Below are 6,722 nucleotides of genomic sequence, written 5' to 3'. Positions count from 1 at the left end.
AGGATCCTTTGGGCACAGGAGGGGGATCCTTTGGGCACAGGGGGATCCTTTGGGCACAGGAGGATCCTTTGGGCACAGGGGGATCCCGTGGGTACAGGAGGATCCTTTGGGATGTTCCCATTCATTCCTTCCCCACAGGAGCTCCTGTTCCTGGGGGATGGCTGGCAGGGGAGGAATGTCCTGTGCCCTGCAGGAATCCCTGACCAGGCACTTTCCCCTCTTTTCCTGGGCTGGATCCCAGTGCAGCGGGAGTGGGCGAAGCCTTGGCTTTGTTTTAGCTGCTTGAGGAACGTTCACACCTCTCTCTTACCCACTTGATTCAGATAAAAATCCCAGGGTGCTGGGAGTTAATGAATTGGCTGAGCTGGATTTATGCCACTGGTGGAGCTCAAGAGTCTCCATCCTTTGTTTTTTTTGCAAGCAACCTTTCCAATATTATTCACTAAAGTCTCTTTCCAATTTAATGCATCGCTGCCTGTGGATGACCAGAAACTCTGAAAGCACACCCTGAGCCCAGCTGATTTTTAATATTTCAGGACATGCATTTTCATGTCTCCCTCGCCTCTGTGTGTCCCTCCAGGTGACAGCAGCACTTCACAGCCCTGCGTGGCTGACAAGCAAGAAATAGAGAAGCAAACGCTTTGACTGATACAGAGCAGAGCTGGGAAATCAGTTTGATGGAAAACAAAAGGAGAAGGGCTCTCGGTATAATAAAATTTGCCAGTGGCTAAGCAGTTATCACCTGAGCTGCCCTGGGGGAAAGCAGGTTTGATTTCCCAGCTGGAAAATTTCACTCTGATGTTAGTGAAGGGTTTAGGTGGAAACAGCAGGGGGAGGGAGAATGTGTTTCCTTCAGATGCTCCCTGATGTCCAGGCAGGGGACTGATAGCTCTTGCCTTTCTTCTGGAATTTTACCCAGCGTGGGACAGGAGCTGGAGTGCTGCAGGGGCAGAGCTCTGGGGCAGGACTGCAGCTGCAGGGCTGGCATTAACTGTGAGCACGGGGGGAAAGCTGGGTCCCCTCCCCTCAAAGGAAGGATTGATTTCCCCAGGGGCAGCTCAGAGCAGCTGCACTGCCCTCCCCTGATCCTCTCTGGCCTGCTGAGGCAGCTGCTGCTCGCTCAGGGGTTTGAATGAGGGTCAGGGAGGTCCTGCAATCAGCAGGGCAGGTTTTTGGGAGAGCTGGAGGCGCTGGCTGTAGGTGAGGTGTGTGGGGTCACAGAGCTGCTGTGAATCCCAGCTGCAGGCTGGGATGAGCAGAGCAGGCACAGGAGGTCTCTGGGCTAGTGAGGTGTCCATGGTGAGCCAAGAGCAAGGTGTGGGCCTGAGCAGGTGCTGCAGTGTTTCAGCTCATGGGCAGAAGTCCTGCTGATCTCCTAGAAGGTGATTCCAGGTAAGCAGAAGCAGCTGTGGGACACAGGGGAATCCTGTGGCAGGGTTTGAACTCGCTGTCTGTCTGAACCTCAGCCCCTGGCAGCAGCTGATGGCTCAGTTGTGCTGTCAGCCTGTCAGTGTTCTGTCACTTCACCCCCTCACTGCAAACACAGCTATTCTAAATGCTGGCAGCTGGAGGCAAACATCTCTAAAACATCTGGAGCCTGGGCCAGGCTGTTCCTGCTCTGCCTGGGCACTGGAGCCCAGCCCTGGCTCCTCGTGTGGAGCCCTTTCCTTCCACGTGGAGCCCTTTCCTTCCACGTGGAGCCCTTTCCTTCCACATGGAGCCCTTTCCTTCCACATGGAGCCCTTTCCTTCCACGTGGAGCACTTTCCTTCCACATGGAGCACTTTCCTTCCATGTGGAGCCCTTTCCTTCCACGTGGAGCCCTTTCCTTCCACATGGAGCCCTTTCCTTCCACGTGGAGCCCTTTCCTTCCACGTGGAGCCCTTTCCTTCCACATGGAGCCCTTTCCTTCCACATAGAGCCCTTTCCTTCCACGTGGAGCCCTTTCCTTCCACATGGAGCCCTTTCCTTCCATGTGGAGCACTTCCACACTGCCAGCCTCCATCAGAACTGGATGGAAAATGACCCAAACACATTTCTGCCTCCCTTTTTCCCGTGGGCTCCCCAGGGCGGATGGGGAGCGTTCCCAGAAGTGCTGCACATCTCCCCAGGGCTGAGGGGAAAGCGAATGAGCTCTGCCAGGGCTCTCTGTCCCTGCAGGCACAGCCAGGGACATCAGCACCCCTGTCCTTGACTGCTTTGTGTCTGCAGCTGGGCTTTATCTCCAGGTTTATTTCACAGGCACATTTTAAATTGCTACATGTATATGAAAAGCAAACAATAGGGCTCTGTGCCTGCCAGGGACGTGAATCACGTCAGGGAAGTGAGAATAATAAAATATTGTTTAATATACTGCAATAGACACAGCAGATGTTTAACTTTCTTTCAATAAAAATGACCCCATATCATTTTATTAACTTCAGGGATGCATTAGTCTCTTCTGTAGAAGGCAGGAGAAAATCCAGCTATTGTACCAAAAATTAAAGAGGAAATTGAAGGGGGATGTTATCGTGGCAATTTTCCTACCACATTCTGTGGTTCTGTAGCACAACTTTCATTGGAAGCTGCCCCTGTCAAGTCTTACTCGTATCTGCAAAACCAAACAAAACGAATTTGTACCCCAAATTCTCCATCTCCTCTGAAAACCACGAGGCTCAGGCTGCTGGAGGCAGCATTATCCACTGTGGGAAATGCTGTGAACATCTCAGAGCTGCTCTGCTGGCAGCCCCTGCTGCTGCAGTGGGGACATTTACAGGAGCTGAACCCTGCTCCTGCACCCACAGGGGACAAACCTGCTTTTAACTCCTTCTGCAAACACTCTTCTGCTCTGGGAGGCTGCAAGCTGCAGATGAGCTGGGATTATTACTTTTCAAGACACTCCAAGTGTTTTTCTCAGTCTGGGGAGTATGTTTTGATGTCTACTGCTTTTACTTCAAAAGGCTATTTGACCGTATTCTGCTTTGACATCCTTGTAAAAATATTTGAAGTGCTCCAGCAGCACGAGAGCGCTTTGAAAATCCCACTTTAAATTATCCTAGCGCTTGGTGCTTTTACAAGGACTTGAATTTGGACAGTTTTGTATCACAGAACGATTTCACCACGTTAAAGCTCATCAATTTGATGAGCTGGAATTTAGAAATGATGAGGATTGTGCACATGTGTAATATAATTTTTGGAATTATTAAACTTTTGACAGGCTGCAGTAGCATCAGCGCCAGGCTGTGCTCAGCTCTCTGGGGGACAGTAAAGGAGGAAGGTGTACAGGCTGAACCAGCGAGACCCAAGTCTCTTGAAACAGGAATTAGGGCACCTCTAAACTTTCAGTGTGTTTGGCAAAGTTCTGAAATGTGCACTCAGTTACTGGGAACCCTGTCCCACATTTTAATGATTTCCGTGCCCGCCTGGGAGCGACCCCAGCCCTGAGCATCTCCAGCAGCTGAGCAGAGCACTGTTCCTCACAGATGTTCAGCTTGCAGAGCTGCCCTTTGGAGCCTCCTGCCCGACACTGAAGCCATTTGTCATTAGGATGGAGTTGTTAATTATTATAACTGAGATGTGGCACAGTCCCTGCACGCGGCATTAACCGGTTTCCATGGCTACAGCAGAACAGGCCGGGCCTTGGGCTCTGCTGCCATCACAGCCAGGAGGGGATTGCTCTGAGCAGGGATGGGTCAGGACCAGGCTCAGCAGGGCCCTGCCAAGGCCAGGGCCCCAAGAGCAGCGGCACAGGCACAGAGAGACCCCAGCCTGTCCCAGGGTGGCACTGGGGACAATCCCGAGACCCCAGCCTGTCCCAGGGTGGCACTGGGGACAATCCTGAGACCCCAGCCTGTCCCAGGGTGGCACTGGGACAATCCCGAGACCCCAGCCTGTCCCAGGGCTGGCATTGGGGACAATCCCGAGACCCCAGCCTGTCCCAGGGTGGCACTGGGGACAATCCTGAGACCCCAGCCTGTCCCAGGGTGGCACTGGGACAATCCCGAGACCCCAGCCTGTCCCAGGGTGGCATTGGGGACAATCCCGAGACCCCAGCCTGTCCCAGGGTGGCACTGGGGACAATCCTGAGACCCCAGCCTGTCCCAGGGTGGCACTGGGACAATCCTGAGACCCCAGCCTGTCCCAGGGTGGCACTGGGGACAATCCCGAGACCCCAGCCTGTCCCAGGGTGGCACTGGGGACAATCCCGTGCATCTCTCGGCTTCCAGAGCATGCTTTATCTGTGTGAGGTCCCACCTTCCAACCCTGGGCAGGATTTCCCATTTCCCCGTGTCTGTGGGAGCGCTCTGCTCCCTGGCAGAGGCCGTGGGTGGGCTCCTGTCTCAGAGATCAACACTCCCTGCACGGCTGTGGGGTGGAGCTGGGGGTCTGTGCTGGCCCCAGGGAGCTGCAGGCTGGGATGGGCTGGGGACAGGCTGGGGACAGGCTGGGGATGGGCTGGGGATGGGCTGGGATGGGCTGGGATGGGCTGGGGACAGGGCTGGGGACAGGCTGGGGACAGGGCTGGGGACAGGGCTGGGGACAGGGCTGGGGACAGGGCTGGGGACAGGCTGGGGACAGGCTGGGGACAGGGCTGGGGACAGGGCTGGGGATGGGCTGGGGACAGGGCTGGGGACAGGCTGGGGATGGGCTGGGGACAGGGCTGGGGACAGGGCTGGGGACAGGCTGGGGACAGGCTGGGATGGGCTGGGGACAGGGCTGGGGACAGGGCTGGGGACAGGGCTGGGGACAGTATCTGGGACAAGGCTGGTAACTGCTGGGACAGGGATGGCCACTGCTGGGACAGGGATGGTCACTGCTGGTCACTGCTGGTCACTGCTGGCAGCAGCAGGGGCAGGCAGGGCTGTGGAGCCTGGGCTGTGGCTCCTCCATCCAGGCTGGCTCCAGCCCAGCCAGGGACACAATTCCCTGCTCCAAGGGACATCCCCGAGTGCTCTGTGCATGTTTGGAACAGAACACTGGGGGAGAACGTTCTGATAAAGGCAGCACTTCAATGAAAAATAGAATCATGAAGTAGAAAAATAAGCAAAGAATGGAATTTTTGTTTAAAGGGTTCTTGCCTGGGTTCTCATGTCCCTCCTTTCCCTGCAGGCTGGTCCTAGCCCCGGGGCCAGCAGGTGCCAGCTCTCAGGAACCAGCAGGGCTGGTTTACAAATTCTCTGCTTGCTCAGAACGAATCTGGCTCAAGCCAGTGGCTGCCCAAATGGAAAATGTTCTGATCTGCTTCCCCCAAGGGCTCTGCTGCACTGGCATCACCTGCTCTGCATATAAACAAATGGCTGGGATAAGATTTGGTGTTTGAAATTGCTTTTTGAAAATGAAGAACTCTGTGCAGCTTCCAGCAGCAGTTTACTGTCTCATGTCAGCCCTGAGCATCTCCTGTTAACACCAAAAATACACCAATAAAACCAGCTCAGAGGTGGCTGCAGACTTTTGAGGGAAATGGTGATGGATGTCTAAACTGCTGTAATTAAACTCATGCTGGAGGTTCACATAAACAGAATAAATGAAAAATCTCCCCTTTTTTGAGGAGGGATATTCAGTGTAGACACAAAGGCAGGAAAAAACAGGTTTTGCTGAACTCAGGAAATATCCATGATCATATCAGCACCCACTTTCCAATCTCAAATAAAACACAGGCACCCCTCCTTCATCCCTTATAGCCTGGGGAGGCACTGTAAGCTCCATGCTAATTCTTTCTACAATTCTTTACAAGTCTGAAGTACCAAACTTTACTCAGAGGCCTCCTCTCATGTTGAACAAGTGCTTTTCTACCTCGTGCTTTGAATTGAAGGCACCTGGAAAGACAGAGGCTTAAAAGCATCCATCAGGATAACTCCTGTCAGATCTTTCCCTTGCACTGGAACAAGCTAAAGTGAATGTAAAATTCAAACTCCAAATCTTCAAGGTATTTCATTAATGAGGTGCAGTGCTCAATCATAAAGTTAATTGGTTGGTCTTATTTCTGTGGCTGAGAGGAACCACAGAAAGATGAGATGGGGAGGAAGAATCAGCTGAGCCTTTGAGTCACTACAAGGCCTCATCCCTTTGATGAGAAGTGTCAGATTAACATTCATAAATGGTCATAATTACTTGTGCCTGGAGCTGAGCCAAGGCATCCCAAATAAGAATTAAATTATACAATGGGCTGTGTGCTCAGCCTCACCTCCAGTGGTGGAGCAGCAGGGTCCTGCAGAGCCTCTCTGGTACCAGGGACAGATTCTGCCTGAAATTGGGCCAGGCTGAGCCTGCAGGGACTGTCCCTTCCCCTAAAGGAGAATTTTACTGCAGTGTGCCTCACAGCCTCCCACACTGTCAGACTGCTTTGGGAACCTGCACATCATTCTCCTGACATTAAACTCAGCTTTAACTAGCCTTTGTCAGATGGGAAATCTGTGAATGTTGCTGATAAAACTGAGTTCCTGGGGGGAAATGGTGCATTTAGTGAAGGTCACTGATGAGGAAGGGGCAGAATCAGTGCTCCTCTGGCAGGTTCTGCCCATGGTGCCAGTCCTGCAGGGCAAGGAATGCCTCTGAAAGCCAAATCCCCAGCAGAACAAAGGAGGCCCAGCCCTGCTCTCTCCTGGCCTGTGGGAGCTTTGGGAATCGATGGTGCAGACATGAAACACCACAGGTTTGGTTTTTTGGAACAGCACCCAAAAGGGGAAAAATTATTTGGTCCCTGTTCTGTCCCTTAGGCAGCTTCCACTCTCTCAATATTAGGCT

This window comes from Cyanistes caeruleus, chromosome 18, assembly GCF_971803275.1.
Source record: "Cyanistes caeruleus chromosome 18, bCyaCae1.hap1.1, whole genome shotgun sequence".
NCBI classification, from domain to species: Eukaryota; Metazoa; Chordata; class Aves; order Passeriformes; family Paridae; genus Cyanistes; species Cyanistes caeruleus.
Note: the sequence above shows the minus strand (reverse complement) of the source record.